Below are 13,013 nucleotides of genomic sequence, written 5' to 3'. Positions count from 1 at the left end.
CACACACTTATACCCAGTATGGGGTGCTGGACGTACCAGTGACCACCAAGTTCTGACAGCATCTCTGGGCCCTTTTCCTCCTCTCCCACTGGAGCTTGGGGTGGGTGTGGGTTAGACTGAAGGACTGGGGTCCCCAGGCCACAGGCCACGAACTTCACCCCCCTCCCCCCACATAGCTGGCCGCAGTAGCCCCAGTAAGCACAGGTTACTGAAAAGAATGTGAGGTGCAGCCAGCAGCCTTTCAAAGGCCCAAGAAGGAAGGCTTCGCCTCTCTGGATTTTCGGGCTTCAGATAAAACCTTTGCTGTATTCAGGGAAGGTGGCTGGCAGGGGCGATGGCTAGGGACTGACGGCAATGGGGACATCCTGGGAAAGGACAGACCAGCTCCCAGGGGAGCACACACTCAGGAGGCTGGGGCGGAAGTCCTGCAACTGCACTGTGGTTTGCTTTGCACCTACTATGTTCTTGGCCCCGGGCCAGACTGAGGCGGGGCGAGATTAATGACAGTGACTCCGCTGGATGTCCTGCTGCGGAGCTCAATGGCGGACATCATCTCTCTTGATCCTCCGCACAAGTCTCCGACGCAAACAGGCCTCATTTCCTTGGCTCAAAGATGGGTCATGGAGGAGACTTGCTCAAAGTTACAAAGTGTGGCAGTGACCAGGCACTCCTTGCCTTTCAGCCCAAGGGCCCGGCCGGACTACATTTCCCAGCGGTCCCTGCGGCTGGGTGTGGCCATGTACCTGACTCCTGGCCAATCGGATGAGTGGAATGTTAGGGGTAGAGGTGGACGCTCTGCCTGGGATGGCCTGTGTGCATCCTTCCAAGTGTCCTCTGTCTCCCTGTCTCTGCTGGTCCGCAGATGCAGGCAGGCTGCTCTAAGGACTGAGGGGTGAGGGGGTGTGAGGTGGAAGGGGCCTGGCTGGACCCCAGAGCAACTAATTCTGCATTAAGCCAACTGCTGAAGGCCACGCTCAACTCTTAAGGGTACATAGGTTTCTTTTAGGTCACCAAGTTTCTCCCTTCCCTTCCCTCCCTCCTCCTCCTCCTCCTCCTCCTCCTCCTCCTCCTCCTCCTCCAACTCCTCCTCCTCCTCCTCCTTCTCCTCCTCCTCCTCCAACTCCTCCTCCTCCTCCTCCTCTCTCTCTCTCTCTCTCTCTCTCTCTCTCTCTCTCACTCTCTCTCTCCCCCTCTCCTTCCCTCTCACTCTCTCTCTCTGCTTCTCTCTCTCTCTCTCTCTCTCTCTCTCTCTCTCCTCCCCTCCCTTCATCCCTTCCTTCCTTCTCACAACAGTCATCCTTTCCTGACATACAGAATAAAGGCAGACCTGGGTTTTAGAGCCATTTTGCTTGCACCTGGGATATTGTTCTTTTTTCTTTTTGGTGGTGGGGGGACCTTCTTCCAAACAAGCAGAAAAAGCCACTTATGCATGTAGGGTCTTTGCATTTTGCAAAACCCTTGGCTCAGGAATGAGACAATTTCTTCCTTCCATTCCACGAAACCCTGGGCTTGTCTCTTGCCCGCTGTGAAATGTTTTCAGGGACGGTAAGGTGTCTGGGCCAGCCATGGTTCTGGTACCGTTAGTCCACCCTTCTCAACTAGTTCAGGGAGAACACAAAGTCCCAATGTCCTAAGGTGTCCTGTGTATCTCTCCTGTCCATCTACAATGGTCAAAATTTAAGGGTTGGCAAGTTATGTACCACTCCTGGGAGAAGCAGGAGTTTGTGTGTTCTGAGGTTCCGTTGGGGACCCCAGTTGCAAGCCACTTTCCCTCCAGAACTTCTGGTTTGTCGTGTTAGATCACAGGGTGGAATTAGGTGAACTTGGAGTTTCTACTCTCACCAATGAAATCAATGTTTTGAATGTTGGGGGGCATTTCCACATTAATCCATTTAGTCAGGAAATGAAGGGGGATGCAGATGAGTTATTTATTTATTTTTTTCAAAAGTAGAAGAAAAATTGGAATTCCCCACCAGGTTGTTTTCCTATAGTTACTGTTCAATAGTACAGTGCTGTGCTACTGCAACCTGAGCTGACAACCTAAGAACCACATATACCCAACTAAGACAGACCCCAGAGTTGGGGGAGAACGTGGATGGTCAGGAAGAGGAAGTCTGAGCAGAGGGCGGGAGGGGAGCCTCATCTTCAGGCCCACCTCCAACCCCTGACTTTCCAGATCCCACCACCTCTGGACCCGTGCTGTACACAGACACCACTATGGGCTTTGCCTCCTGCAGGCCATGCTGCTCTCTCATGCCCTGCCAGGGGGCTCGAGCCTCCTGGTTAAAGAAGAGTCCAAGAGGCCGTGGAGGCGAAGTCACCTAGTCAAGGCTCACACGGCTGCCAAGTTCCAGAGCCATGGGTGGAAGCAGGCCGTGTGGCTGGGGAGCCCCTGCCCCCCTGCTCTGCCTCTGCCCCCCTGCGTCCAGCTGCACGCACTTCCCAGGTCTTGCAGGAGACACTGTGGCTGGTCCTCTAGGGCTTCCTGCCCTTGGACAGTTGCAATCCCTGCCAGAGCTCGTGCACTTACTGAGGGGTGCAGGGGGCTTGGTGCCCTCAGCAGAGCCCTGTGTTCTCACTGGGAAGCCTGAGACGGGAGGGCCAGAGGTTTGCACAGCTGCAGGCCCTGGGAGAGGCCCTCAGCAGACCCCCACTGGAGGCGGAGCAGAGCCTCCTCCAAGGACCCACACAGGAAGGAGCTGGTCTGGTGTTTCTCAGGACGCTCAGGCCTCCTCGAGAACCAAGGACCAGGGACTTCTCAACGTATGTGCGCACCTGGGGCCTCTGCGTCATGTGGACTTAGCATGTTGAAAAAGGGGATCCTCAGGCCGCTAGCAGAAGGACTCCAGATCCAGGGAGTGGGAACAGTCACCTATATTTAAACAAGCTCTTCCAGTCTCAGAACTGGATCCCTCTTCTCAGGAACTGTTCTAAACAGTTCTTCCCCAGATGCCCTACTCATTTTTTCACCATTTTGCCTATCAGTGACCCTTAAACCCCCCAGGGGGGGCAGATAATACAGGTGTTAATATTAATCACTATGTTATATTAATCATATGGAGCCCAGATTCTTCCAAGCTCTTTAGATAGATCAAGTCATTCAAAATCCTCACATCCCCTTGTAAGGTGGATACGGTCATTAGCCTAGTATTACATATAAAGAAGTGAGGCACAGAGAAGCTAAGAAACTTTAGAAAGTCACACAGTCAGTAGTTGGGCCAGAATATAGAACAGGTGGACTGACTCCTGAGCTTGAGCTCACAAACATTGTGAGCTCCATTCATCGAAGACCCACGTGGTCAGCACAGCTGTGGCACTTTCATGCATCCAGCATCATTCATCGAATGTCTACTAGGGGCCAGGAATTGCTGTAAGCGTTGGCCAGACTGTGAGATGAGTGAAGCTCTCACTTTGGGCACAAAATTTAAGGATCGGCAGTGTGTGCCAAAAAGCTTAGTGATCTACATAAATGATGCTTTACTGCAATATCTCCAAAACCCAGCGAGCTACACCTGTGGACTGGCACATAAAGTTTAAATCATCAAAGCCCACGTAAGGCCTAATGGAGCTCACACGAGTGACCTCATCCTCTTCCCCAGGGCGACACTGATGTCATCACCGTGTCAGGCTCACTTTTTCTCCAAATGTGACCAATGACGACAGAGGCTGGCCGTCGGGGGGCATGCGGCACTGTTTCTTTCGGTGCCCCTTAAGCCTAACTTCCCCCCTCTCAGGAAGCCTCACGAAAGGAGAGCGCAGCTGTGCCTAGCGCCAGCAGCGCCCGAAGGGCAGAGCTGGAGCTGAACCGGCAGCCACTCCACCGGCCGCGCTGCAAATCAGGTTCCATCAGGACCAGCTGCGCTTCCTCACGGAGGGACTGTGCATCTGTTTCAAGGGCAGAGCTGGGAGGTGATGGCAGCGACCACGAGGGCCCCAGGCTGCGATCCATGGCCCTTGGGACCTTTAGAGAAGGGCCTGGGCTTTGCCACTGCACAGGGCTCAGAGGGTGAGGCTGTGCCCACAGTGGACCCCGGCGCGTGGGAACCCAGGCGCGTCCCTTCGCACTTTGACAGCGGACTCTACTCCGCCCCGCCCTCGCCCCGCCCACCGGGACCACGCCCCGTGCCTCAGGGCCCTCGCTCCGCCCCTGGGGACCACGCCCCTGCCTCTCAGGCCCCGCCCCGCCCCTCGGGGATCAGCCTCCGTTGAGGCCAGGGAAGGCGCTCCTCCCACCTCGGGCTCCCTGCGAAGTCCCCTCAAACCCAGAGAGACAATTAGAGCCCATGTGTGTGTGGGGGGGTCCCACCTTACAAACCACGCCTGCCCTAATTTGCCACAGCCACCGCCCCAACAGCCTAGATGACTTGGTATTTAGAGGGGTTTTTAGGATGTCTTAATCATCTCCGTGTCTAGAATTCTGCCCACCCCAACCAACCTCGGGTCCCTCACTGGTTTCCATCACCGTGTGACACTCAGCTTAAACTGCTTTGCTCTTGGCCCTGAAGGGCAGCACCCTAGTCTTGGGACCTAGTCTTAATCCCCAGAGCGAGGGCTGGGGTGTGGGAGAAACCTGGTTGAACCCCCTCTCCTCCATCAGCTGTGTGCCTTGGAGCAAGTGACTTCCCCACTCTGAACCCCGCTTCCCTATCTGTGCAGGGAGGGCCGGGGGAAGGGTGTCCGGCAGGCTGTGAGTTCAGTGGTGGTGGTGGCTCCTCTATGATGACGAGGGAGACCCTTTACGAGAGCTGTCTGCTGCGAGACCCCCAATCCATTATGCATGTTTTAGCTTCCCGCTCCCAGAGTCTTGGATAAACAAGTTTCTAGAAGACGCTCTGATTCCGCCCTTCAATCTGCTCGCTGCCCCCCGCTGAAATCTGGCCAGCCCTCGCCTGGCTGCTGGCCCGGGTTCCCAGGTTCCCAAACACCGTGGGTTCAGCATTTCTCAGCTGCATCCCATTAACACCCCCCACCGGCCTCGCAGCCTCCCCTCATCCTGGGCTCAGGGCTGAGGCTCACAGTGAGATGGAGGTGCCTTTGTGAAGGACAGTGGTGCCCGGGCTGTCGGCTGGGGCTGGGGGCACCTGTCAGCGTTTGCCCGAGGGGGTGCCCCCAGGGCCCAGCAGACACTGGCCGTGTGCTCGGAGACTGGGAGAAGGCACGTTGGAATGAGGGGCTCTGGGAAATGCGGGCAGGACGCATTCTCTGGGTGGCCACTGAGGGGAAAAAACAGGATCCCAGAGGAGACTCACAAAAACCACTGCCCTGGGAATCAGGAAGCAGCCCTGCGCTGGCTCAGTCCCCAGCTCAGGCTGTGTGTCTGTGATTGAACTACTGCCCTCTCTGTGGTGCATTTAACTTAACAATGAACAGGTTAGGTGAGGCGCCCCCCGCACCCCGCACCCGGTTTTTAAACTCTTGCTTGGCTGCAGACTCATTTTAAAGAAAAATTTCTTCTTGGGATTTGGATGTATAAACAGATGAACATAGAACAGTCTCTCTGGATACAGTAGGTGAGGGGGGACTGGGATCCTGCCCACTTGACAGTAAGTTGAAAGAGACCAGGAGGTACCCCCGTGGAACAGGGTTCGAGATCCATATCTATGACATGACGGCTGCTCTGTGGAACTCCCTCCTGCCCGGGCAGACTCGAGCCCTCCGGCCTCTGCTGCTGACAGTCATGGCAAGGATTTATTGAGCACCTGGTTTTGTGCCAGGGCTGGACTTTACTCATATGTTCTGAACTTTAATAGACAACCCCGATTCAATGACCAGCATCACCAATTTAGGAGCTCTGTGACCTTGCACAAGTGAGCTAACTAACCTCTCTGTGCTTCAGATTCTTTATCTGAAAAGTAGATTGTTCAGAGGATTAAAGGAACGAATCCAGACAAAAGCATTTAGAACAATGACAGGAATATGGGAAATAATTGATACAAGGCATTTTTAAAAATCATGACTGCCTAAATGATACCTGATCTTTCTAAATACCATCCTGTTCTTAGATGAGAGAGCTGAGACTCAGAGAGGTGAAGTGAGGGCCCCTGGGTCACACAGCTAACAAGCGATGATCTGGATCCAGGTCTGCTCAACTGTACAGACTGTGGTCTGGACACCAAGCCTCAACAAAATTGCTGTTGACCCTAGAAGTCAGGGTCCTTGTCATAGTACTTTGCCTGAGGTGCTCCAAGTCTGGATACCAGGGTAATTAGTGCTGGTCTGGTGTCAGCAGGGTCTGGACTCTGAGCATCTTAGGGAATGAAGATCCCCAACAGAGAGGAAGCATTTGGCTGTCAGAGACCACAGCTTCCAGGTATCTTTTCTCCAAGACACATCCTTCTGTCTTTCCTGCTGACCTGTAAGATGTCTTCATGCAAATTAAAAAAAGGGCAGAGGCAGCTCCAAGCTACTCCACAGGTGAGCAGAGACTAGCTAATTTCAGCTCCTATTTGGAGGGCACCATATGCCTTTGCACAGTGCCCAAACTGCACAACCTTACATGACGACCCTGACTCCTCTACCTCAGTACTTGGCGGGGAGAAATGCAGGAGGAGAATAATTTAGGCTTGATGGGAGACAGAATGGTCACAGCCTTGACCTGATGCATGCAGAGCTCTGGGTGAGGGGAAGGGGCAGCAGGCGGTGCAGTCAGGAAGCACATGGGAACCATGTAGTCACTTTATCTCTTTATGTTCCTTTTTCTTGGCGCTGAGGGTGGTAATAAAAGATGGCTGCATGGCTCTCTCCAGGGAGCTGAACAGGAGCCAAACCATCATGTGGTGAACAAATGCCACAGTTGCTCAACTGCCGAGTCACCGCCGCGCCGTGTTAAAGTGGTGACAACGTCTCCCTGAGTCCCAACCCAGAGGTGGACACTTGCCAGCCCACCCACCGGGAGAGCCCCAGTGTCTCGTCACCCAGGAGGCCCACGCACCTGTTCTGGCACCAAGAAAGGCAGAGGTGTGGGGTTGTCGGAAGACCGGCCTCCGACTCCAACAGGACTGGGCCCACAGACCAACCTCACTCCTCATAGTCTGTGGGACGCTGGGAAGGAGGCTGAGCCTCTCTGAGCCTCAGCTTCACGCCTATGAGATGACCTCAGCACCCTGATCTCCTGGGAGAAGGTGAGCATGAGAAGTAGACAGGCCCAGCGCCACCGCGGGAGACACAGGAGTGTGTGACACAGGGTGGTGCCCATCTGGGTTGCTTGACTTATCCGACAGAGATGGGTGCAGACCCCGAGCCCCCGGGACAGTCAGGGCCCACGGGAGGGCAGAACGGCTTCTCCGAGGGACACTGGAGCTGAGACCTGAAGGTGAGCAGGAGGGCTTTTTAGGGGACCAGAGCTCTCCAAGGAAAGGGTCTGGGGTGGGAAGGGACAGGGAGTAGGGGTGGCTGAGAGGGGAGGGGGAGGGGGAGGGGGAGGGGCAGGTCCAGACCACGGGGCCGTGTGGACTGGGGCCTGGGTCTGCAGGGAAGCGTTGGAGGCTTTAGCAGAAGGAATAGCGTCACCAAGTCAGAGTTTTAAGAATCCCCATCAAGGCCACTGGCTGTGTGAGCCCCCCAGAGGCCTTTGTGTAAGAGACAAAGAGACAGGAAGAAGGTCAGAGGTTGCCAGGCCTGGGGAGGAGGGGGACCTCGGCACAGTTGTCACGACTCACAGGAGACAGGACACTGAGGGTGACCCCTGGCGTGAACTAGGGCCTCCAGTGGTCACCATGGGCCAGCGCGGGTGACAAAGGGACACAGGTCCTCGGGTGAGAGGGTGGGGCAGGCCGGGCAGGGGTGGGGCAGGGGCTTTCTGGAAACTCCAAACTTCCTGCTTGACTTTGCCTTGAACCTAAAGATGCTCCAGAATAGAATGTCTGTTTGTTAAAAAGAAATGAAACAAACAAACAAACAAAAAAACCCAGAAAACCTCTCTCTGGCCGCTGGGGCAGAACCGCTGCAGGTGGCAGAGGAGTGGAGGACCCGTCGGCCTGGCCTGTCCTCTTGCGGGCTCCTCAGGCAGCAGCTCACAGCAGCCCCCAGAGCACTGGTCTCTTCAGCTGGGCCGTGGGGTCAGGGGGACAGAGCCGCCGCAGCGTGTGAGCAGGGCCTGGCAGGGAGCCCGGCCCAGGGCGGACGTTCAGCTCACACTGGCTGATGGGAAAGAGCAGCCACAATGCAGCGGAGAAGGTGTCAGGGACACAGGGCTCTTTGTGCGGGATGTGAGCATCCCGGGGGTGCACTGTCGCAGGCCTCTGTGTTTGGCCGAGGCAGATAAAAATGCTGTTTCCTGGCAGGGGACCAGGATCTATCCGAGTGAGTGTCCCAGGTCCTCAGCTGCTGTTTCCTGCTTTGGGGACAATAAGCAAGGGGATTGAGTGTGGAGATCCAACCCTCAGCCTGAGTGCTCCCTGGGGATCAGCGCGCCTCACGGGTGGGTCGCTGTTAGTGGTATTTGCATCTGGGGAAACTGAGGCACGGGGAGACTCATCGGCCTGCTCAGTGTAAGTGACAGAATAGACTTAAGAGAGGACCAGGAGATGGCTACAGAGCTACCCGGGAGAGAGGAGGAGTGAGCACGGACGGTCAGAAGGACGGAGCCCGCGGCAGGTGGGTCATGGCAAGGGACAGGGTCAGGAGGGAGCTGCCGGTCAGCGGTGGAGAGCGGGGCCTGGGACGCGCTGGCGGGTGAAATCCTGCCTCCTCTGCTTTTTGGGTGACCTTGGGCAAGTTATTTAGCTACTCTGTGCCCCAGTTTCCTCATCTGTATCGCAGGGATTGTGACAGGCTGGGTGACGTGGAGTTGTTTGGGGGACTGAGTGAGAAAATGCCTGAACTCGCTGGCGTATGGCGTAGTGTGGTGATTTGTCTGGGCTCTGTATGTTTCCAGACAGAGAAGGCCACGGCCCAGGAGTTTTTAAACGTGCACAGAGCCTCCAGTGAGGCGTGGGACTCAGACGCACCGCTGACCGCCAGTTACCGAGCACCGAGCACCATGCCGGGTGCTTAGCTGGTGGCTGCAAAGATGAAAGGAACCGGATCTCCGCCCTCAGGGCTCTCCCTGTCCTGTGGGGAAGGTGGGCTCAAATGGAAAGGGTGGGAAGAGAAGGAAGGAGAGCGAGAAAGAAAGAAAGAAAGTCTATAGGAATCAGTTATTCATTGAGCCAAAATGGTACCAGCCATACTCCAGGTACTGGAGCAGGAAATAGCCATGGCAACACCAGCAGAATGGCCTCCCAGGTTGAGGGAAGAGCATGTGCAAAGGCCCTGTGGGGGGAAATATACTTGACTTTGTAAAGAATGGCGGAACCGAGCACCCAGGGGCCACAGGAGGAGGCGAGGGGGAAGCAGAAGCCTGTGCCCGCAGGGCCCTGCAGAACACTGCGGCGCGGGGCACTCCACTCTGAGGGGGTGGCAGCGCCCAGAGGGCTTAAACATGCCCCTGGCATGTGAGTTAGTTCTAGAACAGTCACTGTGGGCCCTGTAGGAAGGGCGGATTGAAGGGGAGGTGGATTAACATGTCTTTAAATGCCATTTCTTCCGATAAGAGGTGTGGGGGGGGGATCTCCTTAAATTTGCCCTGTTCCCATCTTTGGCCACTAGAATGTGCCAGAAGTGACCCTGTGTAACTTCTGATATTGACCTTTAAGATACCGGCAGCCTCTGCCTCTCCCGTAATTCATCGTCTCAAAAACCAGCGGCCATCACAGAAGCCTGATGGCCTGGTGACCACATGGCTGTGAAGAAGCCCCACAGTGACACAGAGAAAGACAGGGCTATGGAGGAGCCCGGGGCACCAGACCAAGTGCTCGGACCTCCTGGCCCAGTCTCACCACAAGCCACTTGTGAATCACTCTGGGCTAAAACTGTGGAGACAGAAGAATAGCCCGTCAAGCCTTGCCCCAATTCCAGACCCACAGACGGAGAGCAAACAAACAAACAAAAAATGGTTGCAGGTTCAGACCACGAGATGTGGGGTCGTTTGTTACACAGCAATTACTAACTGAGACAAAGAACAAGGGCAGAGGCGAACCAGTGGGGTGGTGCTGCAGAAATCCAGGTGGGAGAGAGGTAGAGAACGCCTCTTTCAAGGAAGGAGATCATCCCAGGGCTGGGGGCACTGCAGATACTTAGGGCCATTAGGACAAGCCCTGCAGAAGGTAAGTGGCTACATTCCTGAGACCCAAGAAAGACCAAAGGCTACAGAAATACTACTTATTAGCAAAATAAAGACACATCCCAGGAAAAATGCCCATCTTAATAGAACATCTCTTCTCTATCCTATCCTGGTCTGTTCTATCCTATCCTATCCTATCCTGTTCTGTTCTATAGAACACTTGTTATTTATTATTTATCAAGCGCATTCCAACATGTCACCTCGTGGCTCTGTCCACCGGTCTGTGGAGTTGGCCTTGCCATCCGTACTTTACAAATGAGGAAACTGGCTCAGAACGGACACAGTGAGTGGTCTAAAGCCCCAGGGCAGATGGGCAAGGTAGACTCTGAACCTTTAACTCTTCTAGGTGAGTAGATTTCTTGTTGGGACACTTCCATTGCTAAAATTGCCACGTTTATTTTAATTTTTGATACCAGGCATTGAACCCAGCGGTGCTTTACCACTGAGCCACATCCTGGCTCTTTTTATTCTTCATTTTGAGACCGGGTCTCGTGAGGTCACTTAGGGCCTCTCTAGGTTGCCGAGCCTGGTTTTGAACTCGTGATCCTCCTGCCTCAGCCTCCCGAGCAGCTGTATTACCAGCGTGCACCACCGTGCCTGGATGCACATTTATTTTAAACTAATAAAACAAAGAAAGCAGCATCTCATTCTGTCTTTCTGGCCTGCCTGCTGTCCCTCTCCATGGGCCGGCGGGCGATGGCTTTTAACGTGGGGGGTCCTTGGATGCCCAGGATTGGAATCGCAGAGCCCGACGGCATGCAGACTTCTGCGTCTCACCCAGGAACCGTGTCGTTCTGGGAATAAGGCCTAAGCATCTGCATTTAAAAAAAAAAAAATAGGAGCAGGGCTTCCTGATTTAGTCAGGGTACAGATCAGTTTGAGAGTCACTGAAGTTGTGGCTCAGCAGGAGCCCAGAAACAGTGGGTCATGATCAGGGGAAGACGGTGGAGTATCCCTCAACATTAACAGAGAATAAAATCATGGCATTTGCAGGTAAATGAGTGGAGATGGAGAATATCATGCTCAGTGAAGTTAGCCAATCCCCCAAAACCAAAGGCTGAATGTTCTCTCTGATAAGTGGATGCTGATCCATGACGGGAAGTGGGGAGGCTTGGGAAAATGGAGGAACTTTGGGCAAAGGGGGAGGGAGGGGAGGGAGGGTACATGGGGGCAGGAAAGATGGTGGAGTGAGGTGGACAGTTACCCTAGGTACATGTGTGACTGCACCTAGGTGGGACACTACGTCGTGTACAACCAGAGAAATGTAAAGTCGTGCTGCCCTTGTGTACGATGAATCAAAACACATCCTGCTTCATATACACCTAATTAGAATCAATCAATCGATCCGAAAATATTTAGAGAGAAGAATTTAAAAATATTTTTTAAATATTGAAAGATCAAAACTTTTGTTATCTTACACAATAATACCTAAGATAAGGTGCATAATGGGTGATCTATTTTTTTTCCTAATCCACAGTAAAATAAAGAAATTCAATAAAAAAAAAAATAATGAAGAAGGTCTCTGAGCAGCTCAGCCAAGGGCACATGGGTCACCCAGCCCTGATCTGGGTTCTCACTGCTCCATCCCGCCTGCCGAGGGACCCCAGAGTCTTTTCTTCTGTCTCCCCCGCCCATGAGGCTTACCCCAGTTCCTGCAAGACCGGTGGAGTGTGAGGGGACCGAGGGGTGGGGACACGTAGGAAAACTCAAAGAAACGCTGTCTGCCTTGTGTGTTGGAGGACCTGGGAGTCGGGAGGTGACTTGCACAAGGCCACACAGCCAGCCAGCCGGAGTCTGCAGTGGGACCCAGGGCCGCCTGCCACCAAGGCTCCTGCCAACGGGGTCGAAGGTCAGTGTGCTGGAAGTCACGGCCGGATCTGGGCCCCTCCTCCACTGCCTTAGCTGTGTGACCTCAGGAAATGGTCCCTTGCTGCCGTCATGGGGCACAAAACCACCTGCTCTGAGAAGTGCTCGGTAGCCAGTAGCCTTTTAGTACAAAGTGGCCACTTCTGAGCGAGAAGAGGCCCAGAAGCCAAGGCCAGAAGGGTGACGGGAGCTACTGTCAAGACAGCAGTGGGTCCCAGGGCTGGGGACATTCTGGCTACGGCCACGGCATTGGGAAGGTCGTTAGGGTGGGCAGGGTCCGGGCTCACACAGGTCTATCCATCCCTGGTTTCTGGGCATCAGGAGCCACAGTTTCCCCCAGCGACCTGCAGCTGCTCCCTCCCCAGGGCAGTTGGCAGACCTGCTGCTGACTGCTGGGCAGCGGAGCCTGGCACTTCTCTCCGGGCGTACACTGCCCCTCTCTTGTGCTGCTCTCTTCCCGTTCCCACGCCCCACCTCGGCCGGTCCCCAGGGATCCTGCTGCGGGCAGGGCACAGAGTGGATCAGGACATGTCCCTCCAAGAGTGCTGGGCCCTGCACTGCTCCTGTGTGCCTGGCCTGGGGACCCAGACCCTGCCCCCTCCTGGGGACGGAGGGCGGGGGCGGGCCTGCTGTTGGGAAGTCTGTGCCCGGTTCCAGCCGTGGCCTGAGATCTCTCAGCGGTGAGTTCTCACTGTGCAGAGTGGGGGGATTTTTATTCGTGGGGACAGTCGGCCAGCCGTGAGTGCCTTCAGCGAGGATCCAGGCGTCGTGCCAGGTGCTGGGGCATCCCTCCTGAACTTGATCCTCGAGGCGGGATCAACCCAGGGGAGACAGAGCGGAAGGGCTGGGGCATCCCTCCTTCACTGAAGGGCGAGGTATCCAGGCCTCGGTAGGGGACAGACACTAGAGAATACCACGGGGACGAGGCAGACTCCTGCCTACGATGCTCATCCCAGAAAACAGTTCAGTGGACGAGATCACCCGG

General features: G+C 55.0%; 1 protein-coding gene and 1 long non-coding RNA gene across 3 annotated transcripts in view; one reads left to right on the top strand and one right to left on the bottom strand.

The window, feature by feature from the left end:
- Syn3 (synapsin III) overlaps nucleotides 1–13,013 on the bottom strand; it is a 388,585-nt gene that overhangs the window by 299,452 nt on the left and 76,120 nt on the right. The window lies entirely within an intron of this gene.
- On the top strand, nucleotides 6,824–11,281 carry LOC139705168 (uncharacterized). The gene is made up of 3 exons (XR_011707034.1): nucleotides 6,824–7,121; nucleotides 7,221–7,312; nucleotides 8,876–11,281. It is a non-coding gene; the product is annotated as an uncharacterized lncRNA (long non-coding RNA).

This window comes from Marmota flaviventris, chromosome 3 (genome assembly GCF_047511675.1).
Source record: "Marmota flaviventris isolate mMarFla1 chromosome 3, mMarFla1.hap1, whole genome shotgun sequence".
In the NCBI taxonomy this organism is placed as follows: domain Eukaryota; kingdom Metazoa; phylum Chordata; class Mammalia; order Rodentia; family Sciuridae; genus Marmota; species Marmota flaviventris.
The sequence above is the reverse complement of the archived record's forward strand: the minus strand, read 5'-3'. Positions and strand labels throughout refer to the sequence as shown.